Genomic DNA, 14,322 nt, shown 5'->3' with positions numbered 1-14,322 from the left:
CCACGCAACTGCAGACCCTCTAACCTAAGTGTCCACCATCATCTTTTATCTGGTCCTAAATGCTTCTCTGACTGATTCTTATTGCACAGCAATGTGAAAGGACACCAACAGATGCCTCAGTCTGAATATCTGAATTTAAAAATTGGAGCATTAAGCCTAAAATTCCCACATATTTAGCAAGTTTTGATAAGAACATTTTTTTGATTACATCCGTTGCCAGCTTCCTTCTACACCCTCACAAAGATTTAAAGTATACATTCCTATTTCATTCTGCAACAAAGATTAGTGGCAAGAACAGAAAACATCTTCGGTTCCAAAAAACCCTTAGGGTTTTTTTTCCTTAGCTTGCATTTTATTAGAGGAGACTCCAATCTCCATCAAGCTGTGATACGCTGTCACTGCAAAGTATTTAGGCAACAAGTCTTTGAGTGCTATACCAAAATGCATGTTTTGAAAAGGCTGCTAAGAAACAAAAAGACTTCCTGAAGCTATTGCAAGTATAAACTACTTGCTTGGAAGCAACAGCCGTCAGCAAACTTTATGAAAATCTGGGCCTACGCTTCAGCTTATACGCACGCATAGAAGTGATTCAGACATTTTTGTGAGTTCTTGTCGGGGGAGGAAGAGGTGAGGGGGAAAAAAGAAAAACCACATACTATTGTTTAGTCTGACTCTGCAATACATTTAATCTACATGGAGTTGGAACATTACGCAGCAAACCTCTTCAGCTACCAGAATCATATACATGCAACATGACCAAAACCCAGTCTCCAAATTAAAAGTAGGAAAACACCATTTTAAAGGACTCATCTTGGCCCCGTACAGCACGCGAAAATTCTCCAAAGTACAACTAAAACCTATCATTAACACTCACGAACCCACCGCATCCCCGAGTCGATAAAAATCGACGCAATGCAAGAATATCAACTTTCATGAAACCAAGGAAATTCCAAGTTGATGAGCTTCAGTAACTTGACCTCGATATCAGAGCTTTCGCCAGCACGAAAATAAGACTGCGACAAACCGGGTGTTTTGAGCAGATGGAGGAGCCAGCCAGGTATCTATAACCATAAAATCCTTCAGTCTACCTGAGCCTATCAACAGCATCCATCCTTGATGTGTGCACAGATGTTGAGATGACAGCTTAAGAGGTGCCAAAAATAGTTATTCCGGTATATCCGTATGGATGATAACAGATTTAGCTACATGAATTCTATTGTTAAATTTGCACAACTCACTTCCCAACCTCGTATCCTACTATGCGTGCAATAACAAGGATTATACGTGTGTCACTCAGAAATTAAGTCTTCAGGGTGTGGCTCTACAGCAATTCAAATACATTTAAGTCAGTGCGGAGGCAGGCCCACCCTTCCTCCACCCCCACTGCACAGTCCTGCCATTTCCACTGTGCCAGCCAGAACCCAAAAGCGGCTCAGAAGTGGTCAGGGAAAGGGCCCAAAGAAAGAAACCACAGTGGTACCAACTTAGATCAGCTCAAAAGGCTGCGGGTCCACAGAAGCAGCATCAGATGGGCAGTCAGACAGAGCTAGCCCAATACAAGTAAAGCAGCTAAGAAGCCGTCTTCCTAAATTTAACGTTACTACCTCACTGTTCAACCATCCATTGCTATCTCCTTGTCACCATCGAGTTCATCCCTCTAAGCCTCGTTTTCAAGCTTCTATATAAAACTTTTTTCATGGACACAGAGCGCAACATCTTCTGTTGCATCCACATGAGTCACTTCAGCAACAGTATCAGTCCTGGCTTGTCTGGTTTTTTTTATTAGACCATGCTAGGGATTCCATGTGATATTATGTTTAACGCTCATCTGAAAACTGCATAGCTGTGGCTGAAGATGACCCTTTCCCCAGTGACAGTTTACAGTGTGACAAGAAATAGTGCGTATGCCCCTTACACATGACCTTGCTCCTTCAACTGCAAGGCTTCCTACTTGTTCATAAACTTGCTACAAAAACACCCAACTGGCACCATAAAACTAGAGAGTAAACACGTGTTGTCAGATCCTGCTCGCTCGTTTGCGGCGAAGAATCCCTAGGACACTGCTAGCTGCTACAGAAACACTCCATGCAAAGAGAAAACATTAACGCTGATTCTCTGAAGTGTCACAAACACTTTAATGTCTTGCTCCAAGCTGGATTACACTCAGATAGGTCCAACACTTTACTCGTCTACAGCATCACCACACAATCCCATTAAGGAGTTCACAAAAGCCTTCACGCTTTCCCCGCTGTTACTACCACTGTCTTCAGGGATAGCCATGGCTGCCGAGACACCAAAACAGCACGTATTTACTTCTGCGGCAGGCGCTAATGCCAGTAGCGACACTTCTAACTAGCGTAACAAGTACGTGCAGACGGGTGATGTCATGGACAGAGTTGTCTGCAGTCTCTCTCCAACCTGCACCTTTCCAAGGCTTGGCAGAGCATCCGTTTATCTTCTGGTCCGCTTGGAGCCAGAGGTATTTGACACAGGCTGATCCTCATTCCTCCTTCGGTACAGGGGTGTTGGGACATACACAGGTTGTTACACAATTTCAGCAGGCACGCGGAATGAAACGGTGCAGAAAGATGCTTTTCAGTGGGGGAGGCTGGGAGAAGAGGCACACGTGCATTAAACAAATCATCTATTTGGAGCTCTGGCTCCTACTTGTTCTCGGTTATATTATTCGCTCAAGAGTGGATTAATCCATCACTGCAAAGGAATCTCCTGATCTCAGAGATAAAGGCAACAAGTCATGCACTGACGGTCTACGGATCCTCCTGAAAACCTCCAGCCTTTTTCATACCCTTATTTGGACTGATGTATCATCTCTTAACAGGAGAGAAAAAAAAAAAAAAAAAAAGGAAACAAAAACTGAAAAGATACTACCGAATTACAGTGACTTTACTCAGAAAAACCTATTTTGGATCAATCTAGAACCAAGTGGGAAATTCAAACTCTAGAGAAAAGAATCATCCTCAGTTTGTTGCAGAAGAGCTCATTGTTAACTGTGCTCTTTCCCTGCCGCAGTTCCCCTGACTGCACGAGAAGCAGTCAGATGGGGGTTCTCCCCTCAACTGGGGTATCCAAAACCAAAAAAAATCCATTCCTTTTAGGATTCTTCAGAGAGAGAGGCAGCCCGTCCTTTTAGCCAGATAACTGGTTTTTTTCACTTGATGAGGACTTTGAAAGGGAAGCTCCTAGTACCTTCCCCTTGCAGAAATAAGGACATCTCCAATTATACCTGTGCTACAGCAGACTGTAAGTTGAATACAAAGTCTCTATGCAAAACGAGTGACGCTCTCCAAGAGGAAGATCTTTGGTATCCGGTTTTCCTTCAGCGATTTAGTAGTTCATGCAAGACAATTACAGAGGCATTTAGGAACCATCTTTTCTTCACCTGAGATTAAGGAGGTCAGAGATGATCCCCACACCTCATCTATGACTGGAGCTGTCAACCATAATGCAGGTGTCTCATCAGCACACAGAGGGTGAGGGAGGTACCTGGCAGGATGCACGTAACACAGCCCACAGATATCTTTTTAAACAGTTCCATAACTCACCCCAAAGAGGTAAATCAGTGGTGCCCAGCCACTGCCCACAGAAGCCACCGGACAGAGCCCCGTTCGCATCACCTCAGACAGAAGGACCGAGAGAAGCAGCTACTTCAAGACTCAGCTTCCTGCTTTATCTGAGAAAACTATGCACAAAAGTTATCACTGCAGTCTGTTCTAGTACAGCTGTGTTAGTTTTAGTCTGGTTAGTACAACCGATAACCGGGCAGACACTGCGGCCTGGGCTTTAAACAGTCAAAACACCAAGAAGTACACAGAGAACTGTGCCCTGGCTGCCGCTGCGTGCCAAAACCTGGGCGCATTGTTTTCATCACTACTGGCACTCGCTGCGCCTCGATCCAGCTAAAACTGCTGCCATCATGCCTTCATCCCACCACGGAGATATGTCCCCACAGGTGAGAGCGCACGCCTGACTACAGCAGGGCTAAGTCATTTGGAAACCTTCGGTTTAACTGTGTTCAGCGTAGCCAAGATAGCAGGGCGCCCTGTTTCCATCTTACACGTGAATAGAAAGACGTTTCTCCCTGAGCGCTGGCCAACAAACCACAGTAAGCTGAAGTAGAAACGTGCCTTCCTCCTTTATGAAGCCCATTTTTCAAAAACGGGCTGATCACAGCACAAGCATTTTCCCTCGTCTAGTATTCTTTGGCATTTTACAGGTTCTCTCTAAGGAAAACCAGGGTTTTTAAGGCAGGCAGACTTTGTACAACTTCGAGGTAGGAAACATTAAACTTGTCTGTGAATTAAACAAATAAGGCTCAACCACTTGGTTCATTATCAGATACAATGGCTGAAGTCTGTGGGGAAAGCTAAACAGCAAAATCTAGTATATAAATCAAAGGCATGATCAGACAGACAGGTGAGGCAGAGGGTGCGGTTTCACATTACAGCTAAGCCGAGCTGAAAGCTCGCCGCTGCCAAAAGGGATGGTCTCACTCCCTCAACACGTTCTCCTCCCCCCGCCGCCATTCCCTCATTCCCTCCTGCTGGTCTTGGCATCGCCCCCGACTGCCAAGCTCGACAAAAAATATTCTGATTGAGCTGGCTTCTCCTGCTCTGGTTTTCAGTGGTTTTCTTCTCTGCCGTTTTAGTGAGCTGAACGGGTTTATCTGGCGTTTCTAGCCAGAGGTAGGGGATAGGAGATGCAGGGGGAGCAAACGGCAAGACCTGCCCCCCTGGAAAGCAACTGGCTCTTACTTCAGCTCCAGCTGCAGCATCAATCTCTGCTCCGACTGTGCAGTTTTATGAAACAGCTAGGCCAATTTAAAAGCTAGCTGCTGCCAAAAGGGGCCGTCCTATTCCCCTCTCTGGCCCCCAGAGGCCTCCCCCTTCATCCTCGTGGAAGATTTAGCAACTCTGTAACTGCAGGGCAAGTCCACGCACTGGCTGATCCAGCAGAAAGTTTGGGGCTCGTTTTGGAAGGGCTAGCTGAACTCTCGGCCCCTGCGGCTGCACCACTGCTGGAGTCCCACAGCAGGGAAGAGGCAGGAACATACCTGCCACTTCCTGCAGCGGCTAGTCGTCAGACTACCTTAGCTGTAACGTGAAACTGCACCCAAGGAGCTGGAGGAAAAAATTATATCTATATAGTCCCACCTGGCTACAAGAGCTCCAAGAAACCTAGTAGATATGGGGGGAAAAGAAAACAACCCACCTTGCATGATTACTTTCCCTTCTGTTGAAAGACACAAGATATTTCTCATGCATAAAGAGCAAGCTGGTGGCTTAATGGAAAAGACAGGTGGTCTGGACGTACAAATCTCAATCCTTAGGAGGGCTGAACAAGCAGTTTACCCTCAAGTCATCACCGTCAGAGGAGACCCATCACCAATAACAGAAGTGGAGAAATGAACTGGAGGAATCTAGGTGGAAAACTACAACATACGTAGCCCTGGAAGGTGTACTGAGTCACCTACCGAGAAAACAACAAGATGACCCGAACAAGAGAAATACAGGCAACTACCTTTTCTAAACGTTCTTGGGAGAGGGTAATTGGAGACTTCTCTTGGGAGCTTAAGAAGCGACTACAGTAAAGACTTTTTTGAGGAATTTGCCGAGAAGACTGGAGGAGTAAGGATGGCAAGAGGGAGCACCTCTCCCTGGAGCGAGAAGTAAGATACAACGGCAAGTTCAGATAGTGTTTTGAAGTCAACAGTGGAGACTTGTCAGATGATGTTACACTCCAAAACATCTTACAGAACTGCGCAGGTTATTTCATCGAGCGTGGAAGAGCACTGCAAGGGAGCAAGATGTTTCTGGGAGCCTTTTGGTCCCCAAAAGCTGAAGACAGTATCCCAGAGTGAACCATTCACATACAGCTGGTATGAGAGGGGGACACAGACCATACAGAGGAACGGTACCAGTCAGGATTGCCGCAACTTTTTTAGGGAGTCCATCAGGAGAATATGAAGCTAGTAGAAATGGAAATATGCTGAGGAGAACAAATCTAGCACCAATTCTCCTATTAACAAGTTAGACTGAAATAGCAAAGAGTGTACAGAGAATACAGTTTGGTCCCCACAGACCAGCTTTAAGAGTCTGTGTTGCCAAAAAAAAAAAAAAAAAAGCTGGCAATTCTCATTTAAAGAAGAAATTTGATCAATTCCACTTGATGCAAGCGGAACTGATCCAAGTGGCAGCTGCATGATTTGGATGTTGGATTCCAAAACATGTAATGGCATCTTCTCCCTAATACTTCTCCTGCCTATTCAGTCCTAGAAGGGCTGAGAGATCATCTGTATGTGAAAATGCGTGTGTATATACAAGCAAAAAAGGCAAGTTATCAGTTGAACAGAAATCAGAGGAAGTTAATGAGAAAAGCAAGAGACATTGAGAAAAGACTGAAGACTACAGACAAGGGAAGCATGCTGCAGGCAGGGGGCATTTTTGATATTCCAACAAAAATTTGCTAGAAAATTGATACATCGTTACAAAATAGTTAAGGCTGCAGAAAGCAGGGAGGTGCTTGGTCTGTTTCTCTTCTGCATTGTTGGGGGTGGGGGGAGAGGAAAAGAGGTTCTACTCATATTATACAAGGCTGAAAGCAATTTAACATGACTTTAAGCTAGCATTTTTATACATTCTCGTTTGTAACTTGGGTGAGAATCTGCTCAGAAGCTCCTGTCCCACTGGAACACTAAGGAAACCCAGAAAACCGATAGAAAAACATTACAGCAGCATCCAAAAAGGGCAAAAGTGGGAAACCAGCATGACTCAGCTTAAGCACAGAGCCACTCACTAGTCCACAGACCTCTAGCAAAGCAACAGACAAAAATCCAGTCTCTAAATAAAGGTCAAGTCTGCAATATCAATCGATACAAATTAGCCTAACAAAAGATGTTAGGCAAATTCCTAAGCACCATGCAGCATACTGCTTGAAAACGCTTCCACGTGAAATGCCATCTGAAATATCAGATCTCAGCAGATTAGTCAGTGAAGTCTCGCTGAATCTCAGGGCTTCACCAAAAGCTGCACTACTCCTGAGGGTTTTTAAGCCTCCCTGGAATCACGTTCACTTAGCAACTAAATCTGCAGTTATCACACTGGCACAACTGCAGTCACAGGACAAGGTGTTATGGAAATGAGAATTGACATAAACTAGATGAAGCAAAATGCATTTTAATGTAGCTTTGCACACATCCATGAACACATAATACAAGAGGTACCTAGAGAACAGAACTGGAAAGCAGCGGACTGGAAGCACCAAAGGATGAGAGTAACCAACCCGACCATCGCTGTACCAGCAACCGGTACAACACTGATGAGAGGGCAGACGCAGGGACGCAACTACTCAAGACAAGAACACTGCCTAAAAACTGGGATTCACATTTGTGGGCGCAGAAACGATAAAGAAGATGCAAAGTAGAAAGTTTCCAAGTTAAAGGGCCTTCTAAAAGGAAACACATTAAAACTCCCTCACATGAAGAAGTATTAAGAGCAGGACTGACAGGCAGTATGGAAAATCCAGGTAAAGGCCGCTGCTTTTTTGCATACAGAATTGAGACTAGCTCATGCTACCTACATCCATTGTTTTCATAAAGTTCATTCTGCAGCAAAGAGGACATCCATGCACGTCTTGAGTGCATGGATGCATGCATCCATCTTGTACAGATGCCAGTGTGTCCTACTGCTCTTTGCACCAGGCATTTGCAGCAGCTTTCCATGGAAGGTAAAAATCAAAGCAGCTAGTCCTTCACACGGTCAGTGATACCAACAACGTTAACAACCACATAAAGAGAAATAACGCAAGAAGGCATTGCATGACTGTATCATGCAATTAGTTGTATTCGTATCTGTATCAGGCACCACTTTAGAAAATAGCTTTATTCTGAGAAATGATTTAATCATCACATGCTTCCCAGTTAGTTTTTTGGCACTGCATTTCTGGCAGCTGAAGCTTTACTATTCTTACACTTAATGGTACCATCTAAAACTGACTCTTATCTCAAGTAGTCACCGAATTCATTTCGGTGGTCTTGGTATAACCAAGGATTTCATTAGGTAAAACAGTTCTGCTCAGAGCTATGTAAAGCAGGATTTCTGAGATGACGAGCACTAGTAATGCTGTGTTCACGCAAGGAAATCCATTGCTTTGCTTCACAATTTTCCACATCTGCAGAGTCAATGTTTAAACAAGAAAGTGTATTTTTAAGCTTTGACAGTTAAAATCCTCTAGTGACATCACCTGAAGTTGTAGCACAGCTGCCTTATTCCTCTGGCACAAGAGTGGGCCAAAATAAGCATTAACCTCAGTTTATAGGCTTACAGCACCCCCTGAGATAATGAAAGCACAGGTGGGATATGCCCCTGTAGCAGTCAGGACTCTCTCCTTATTTTTGCCAGGTCTTGGGTAAAGATATATTAAGCTCAGTACTAGTTCTAGCGAGTACTAGCTGGGGTGTCCAGCAAGCCAGCAGAGGGAGTATGCAGGAGTACGGATCCCAAACAGCACTCACCAGCACCAAGAGGGGCTGGTATGCAAACAATGAAGTAAACAAAATAGAGATGGTTTTAGCTGGTGTCCCACAAAACCCTGAAGAAACCAGTGCTTGGAAAAGGGTGGGAGGAAGGGGGAGTCAAGCTTGCACAAGGGACAGCAAAAAAATCCAAGCTACTTTCCATGGTTTATTAGATGTTGCCAAACACGGTTGGACTGAAGCATCCTGCCAAAGCTGGGAATACCGCATCAGTATTTCAGCAGGCTGCACAGCCAAAAGCAGTGGCCATGCCATTTTTCACCTTGCACAGACACATCTACCTACAAGCACTCAGAGGAGCTTACAGGTGTAAAACGCACAATCCAAGTAACCAAACCATCTCACTCGCCCTTGTGTGGGTTACTAAAGCCTCTCTACTGGAACTGTTCCCATCTTATTTCCTACTGCTTAGAGGAAAAAATAAGTTTCAGCGTGAAACAGGTAATTCAGTGGATTCCATCTTGGTGTTTCTATTTGCAAGTCTAGCTTTAAATAGCTGAATAGTTTTGAGTAACAGTCATAGGTTTCTAAGGCTGCTTCACAAGCCTGCAGATTCTTCTGTGATGCTGGAGACCAAGCCAGTTGGAGGCTTCCTTCTTGTTTTGGAGAAGGGATTAAATGAAAATGTTTATTTCTTTTTACTGCTGTTGCCATGCTCTGTTATCAACCCCGCCTCACAAGAGAGTCTTGTAACTGCTTATATTATATATACATATATATGGGTTTTGGTTTCAGTGCATTTGAACTACATGAACTATGTTCATAGTCTACTTTAGCTTGGTAGAACAAAAGCATGCTGTTTATGATTAGGGCATATAATATCAAGTTTAACAAGAAAATTTTCAAGAATTCATGCCATGAAGCATTTAACGCTACTCATGAACTGGGAATTTTTGGAATATAGCAAAGTAAAAAAAAAAAAAAACGGACTGTTGCCATCAGCAACTAAGCTATGACAAGAGCACTTTTTCTTTTTAAAGAAATTATGGACAAGCAGTACATCACATAAATTGAGACTGTCAAAACACCAAAGTTGTTTTAAATAAGTAGAAAAACAACCAGCTCCACAAAGCACCGCCTAGTTTGAAGTCCAAACATAACAGGATTACCTGCTTTGTTCAAAGTCACAAAATGAAAATGTTTGGCCGTGAACCACAAATACTAGAAAAGTTGACACGCTACCAGTAACCTCAATGACCAGTGGCTATAAAATGACAATTTTAGCTTTCAGTTTACTAAATTGTATTTCTGATACGTGTGAAAGACGCATTTTACTAAGTAAAAACCCCTTCAAAACTGACAGTTTTACAGCTCCACATTCAGCACTGCTGCTCCTTTTGAGAAGCCTCCTAACGCAAGATGCAGCAAATCATTTTATGAAGGCAGTAAAAAAGCTACATAAAGCGGTCACATTTATGGATTCACCCATCCTTTAGAAAGTTACCAGGCAATGACAAAATAAACACTGTCCATTTTTAGCCTAACAGTTGCAAGTTTTGTGTTTTAAGTCTGAAAAACATTTCCCCTTCAGTTTAAAAATATAAATATTGAAAGCATGCAATAGTTGACTGAAAAGGTCTTTTATTAAAATTCACCAACTATATCATTTTTCTGGTAAAGAAAGAGACAAAGCAAATAAAATTAATGGCAAATTCAAGAACTGGATAGCGTGAAGGATGGCAGGCGCCAACGCACCCAGAAAGTCTTGATATAAAATAAGAGTTAAGATGTCACGAAGCATTGGAGCAGGATTCTTCGGGAATTACGCATCATCTTTTGCTTTAGGGGCTGACTTTCAGCCACCCTAATTGCAGAGAAAATTACGTTAAGATTAAAAACACGCATCACGATATCACTTTTAAGACAGTTAAGAGGCTATACATGAGTACAAATCCATCTCCTACTGCATTTGGTAGCGACTTTAAGTAGAAAAAGCGTTTCAATTAAAACTTATGACAAATATAGCAGAGTCAGATTAACTTTCCCTGTGAAGTAAGACCTTAAATCAATAACAGATTCAAGGCAGAGTAGTTAACATTGAAAATTGTGCTCTGAAAATTTTTTTAACTCACCAAAGCTCGCTCTAAATTGGCTTGTTTTAGTATTTTCTCCCCACTTAAGTCTTACAGACCAAGGACAAAAAAAAACAGTCAGATGGTTTAAATAAATCGTGCGGCTGAGCTCCGACTTCAAATATAAGAAGCCTGGACTGCTCGTGTGCTTTTGGGTTGGGCTTTTCTCTTGCAAGATAAGCTGTTGAAGTCATGCCTTGCTTTTAGTCCTGCCAACATATGGCTTCTTCCAAGGAAGCCTCCCCCGCCCACCATCCCTCCGCTTGCCCTGCTAGCTAGAAAAAAAAAAGACACACACACACACACACGAGAAAAAAAAATACCGAAAAAAAAAGGCACTGCAGGGCAGAAATTCCTCAGGTGCTCGCTAATGGCATTCCCAGGGGCTCCGCGCCGCTTCGGGGATCAAGAGCTCTCCTGGCCCCCGCTGGGGTAAGGCGCAAGGAGTCTGTTCCGTTTAATCAAGCACAGAACGAGCCGCCGGCCCCATTCACCGAGCTGTCGCCAGGGCTCCGAAAAGGCATCGGGCAGCGGCCACCGCGCTCAGGCGGCTCTTTCAGGCAGCGATAATGAGCCGCGTTTGAAAGGGCCACGTTAATAATATCACCTCGGCGCTATTCTCCGCGGGCGCGGCAGCCCCGGGGGGGGGGGCACCCGCTGCCTTCCCCCCCCACACACACACACCCCGCGGCTCTGGACCCTTTTAAACCGCTGGGCGGGATGAGGAAGGAGGTGGAGGGGGGGTGAGGGGGAGCTGCGGCGCGGGGAGCCGGCTGACAGGAGGCGCCGGCGGAGCGGCCGCCACCTGCGGCAGCGCCCCGGCGCCTCGCGCCCCCTCCCCTCCCCCCTCCCACAACGGCCGCGCCTCGCGCCAACGGCCGCGCCCCAACGGCCGCGCCTCGCGCCGCTGCCCCCCCCGCCCCGCCCCACGCAACGGCCGCGGTGGGGGGGGAGGGGCAGGGCGGCGCGCCCCCCCCCCTCCCTCAGCCGCCCCCCCCTCCTCCCGCCCCGCCCGTCCCCTCAGCGGGTCACCGGAGGGGGCGGGGGGGGGCAAAGCGGGCGCGTTACCTCTCGGCAGCCGCCGCGCCCCCTGCCCACACAGCGCCCGGTCCCGCTCGGCGGCGGCGGCGGCTTCCCAGGACATTCCAGGCGGAGCGGGCGATCCGGACGGGAGCCTCCATCCAACACCGCCCCGACCCGCCCCGCCGGCCGTGCCCGCTCCGCTCCGCTCCCCCCGGCCCCCTCTCCTCTCCTCTCCCTCACACACACACACACACACGCGCGCGCACGGAGCGCCGGCCCCGGCCCCGCCCCCGGCCCCGCCCCCGGCCCCGCCCCGCCGGGACCTACCAACGGCCCCGCCGTGGGGGGGGGGCGGGGGGCAGCGCCAGCGCTCACGTACACACCACACAATACAGGCAGCACAGCACAACACCGCACAGCACAGCACAACACCGCACAGCACAGCACAACATAATGCAACACAATATGACACACGCGCGCCCTGCCCGGGTAGCGTCCTTCTCCCCCCCCCCCCCCGGCCAAGGTGCTGCGGGCCCTTTAAGGGGGGGGGGAAGCTCCCCGCGCGCCGCACGTGCGCGCGCTCCGCCGGGGGCTGCACCGCGCGGCACCGCCTGCCCCGCCGCCCCCCCGCCCCGCCGCGCCGGGCGAAGGTCAGCGCGGGAGCGGGCCGCCCGCCTGCACCGGGCACGGGCTGCTTCTGTGCACGGGGCACAGGCCGCCCCCATGCGCCGGGTGCTTCTGTGCACCGGGCACAGGGTGCTTGCTTGCACCATGCACAGGCCGCCCCCATGCACAGGGTGCTTGCTTGCACCGGGCACGGGCTGGCCTCATGCACGGGGCACTTGTATGCACCATGCACAGGGTGCTTGCTTGCACCGGGCACAGGCTGGCCTCATGCACACAGCATTTGTATGCACTGGGCACAGGCCAGCCCCATGCACAGGGTGCTTGTATGCACCATGCACAGGCCACCCCTATGCACAGGGTGCTTGCTTGCACCAGGCACAGGCTGGCCCCATGCACGCAGCACTTGTATGCACCATGCACAGGCCGCCCCCGTGCACAGGGTGCTTGCTTGCACCAGGCACAGGCTGGCCCCATGCACGGGGCATTTGTATGCAACATGCACAGGCTGCCCCCGTGCACAGGGTGCTTGCTTACACCGGGCACAGGCTGGCCTCATGCACACAGCATTTGTATGCACTGGGCACAGGCCAGCCCCATGCACAGGGTGCTTGCATGCACCAGGCACAGGCCAGCCCCATGCATGCAGCACTTGTATGCACAATGCACAGGCCAGCCCCATGCACAGGGTGCTTGCTTACACTGGGCACAGCCCCCATGCATGGGACACTTACCTGCAGCATGCATGTGGTGCTTGCATGCACCATGCACAGGCCAGCCCCATGCACAGGGAGCTTGTGTGCGCTGTGCACAGGCAGCCCCATGCATGGGATGCTTGCTTGCACTATGCACAGGCTGGCCCCATGCACAGGGTGCTTGTGTGCACCATGCACAGGCCAGCCCCATGTGCGGGGTGCTTGCCTGCACTGGGCATGGGGTGCTTACTTGCACCGGGCACAGGCTGGCCTCATGCATGGGGCATTTGCCTGCAGCATGCACGGGGTGCTTGCTTGCACCATGTACAGGTCGGCCCCATGCGGGAGATGCTTGTGTGCACCATGCACAGGCCGCCCCCATGCACGCGTTGCCTATGTGCAGAGTGAATATGCTCTAGAGGACCCTGCTTGAGCAGGGGGGTTGGACTAGATGATCTCCAGAGGTCCCTTCCAACCTAAACGATTCTGTGATTCTGTGAAAAGCCCGTTCCTGAGCACCACGCAAAGGCCATCCCTGTGCACCCATGCAAAGGTGGGTTCCATGCAAAGGCCTCTTGCACCCAGAGGGCCCTGCGGTACCCGTTGCAAATTCACCCGCCTCGTGGAGAGGCGGCCAGCTGACCTCTTTGCCCTTGCACCGCAGGGATCCCCCCCCCAAGCCGTACGCTGGGGTCCCAAGCTGCAAACACCAGCCGCGAGCACGCATGCGAAGCCCTGCCTCTGGGGGCCTCTGGAGACCTCTGGACGCCAACCTGCGAGACCCGCGGGCTCCGCTCCCCTGTGTTTAGCAGCCCTAATTTTATCCCGGAGAAGGTTTTCCTGCAGGACGTAATTATTTCCACCAGCGTAAAGGGAAAAAAAAAAAAAAAAACACCCAGGAGGAAAAAGAGCTGCGGTTGCCCTCTGCGGCGGTCGGGGGCCGGCGCGCGCGCGCGGCGCGCTGCTCCCAGCACCGGGCAAATCCGGCGGGGACACTCCGGGCGAGCTGCCGAAAAACGCGGTTCCCCGCGGCCGTCGGTGGGACGGGCTCTTTGCAAAAAAAAAACTTGAATGGAGAAATCGGCTCCTGTCTCGGCTGCGTTATAGTGGTGTTGCCGCGCCGGGGACCGCAAGCAATTTTCCGCGTGCAATTGCAATGCTGCCCGATGCATATCTGTTTTCCACCCTTGCACCGCACCAGGGACCCCAAGCAATTTTCCGTGTGCAATTGCAATGCTGCCCACTGCATATCTGTTTTCCACCCTTGCACTGCGCCAGGGACCCAAAGCAATTTTCCATGTGCAATTGCACTGCTGCCCGCTGCATAAATTTTTCCACCTTGCACCGTGCGGGGGAC

At 48.9% G+C, this 14,322-nt stretch overlaps 1 protein-coding gene across 4 annotated transcripts in view; it reads right to left on the bottom strand.

The window, feature by feature from the left end:
- CDON (cell adhesion associated, oncogene regulated) overlaps nt 1–11,926 on the bottom strand; it is a 60,828-nt gene extending 48,902 nt beyond the window's left edge. Inside the window, exon 1 of one of the 4 annotated variants that reach the window (XM_068916773.1) lies at nt 11,692–11,926. The gene's annotated coding sequence lies outside the window, so the exon portion shown is untranslated. Of the gene's footprint in view, nt 1–10,623; nt 10,891–10,946; nt 11,258–11,691 lie in introns of those variants that run through there. The other 3 variants (XM_068916775.1, XM_068916776.1, XM_009681937.2) reach the window with 3 other exon arrangements.
- Between the last annotated feature and the right edge of the window lie 2,396 nt (nt 11,927–14,322).

The sequence above is a fragment of the Struthio camelus genome, chromosome 22 (assembly GCF_040807025.1).
Source record: "Struthio camelus isolate bStrCam1 chromosome 22, bStrCam1.hap1, whole genome shotgun sequence".
NCBI lineage: Eukaryota > Metazoa > Chordata > Aves > Struthioniformes > Struthionidae > Struthio > Struthio camelus.
Note: the sequence above shows the minus strand (reverse complement) of the source record. Positions and strands in the feature narration are given on the sequence as shown.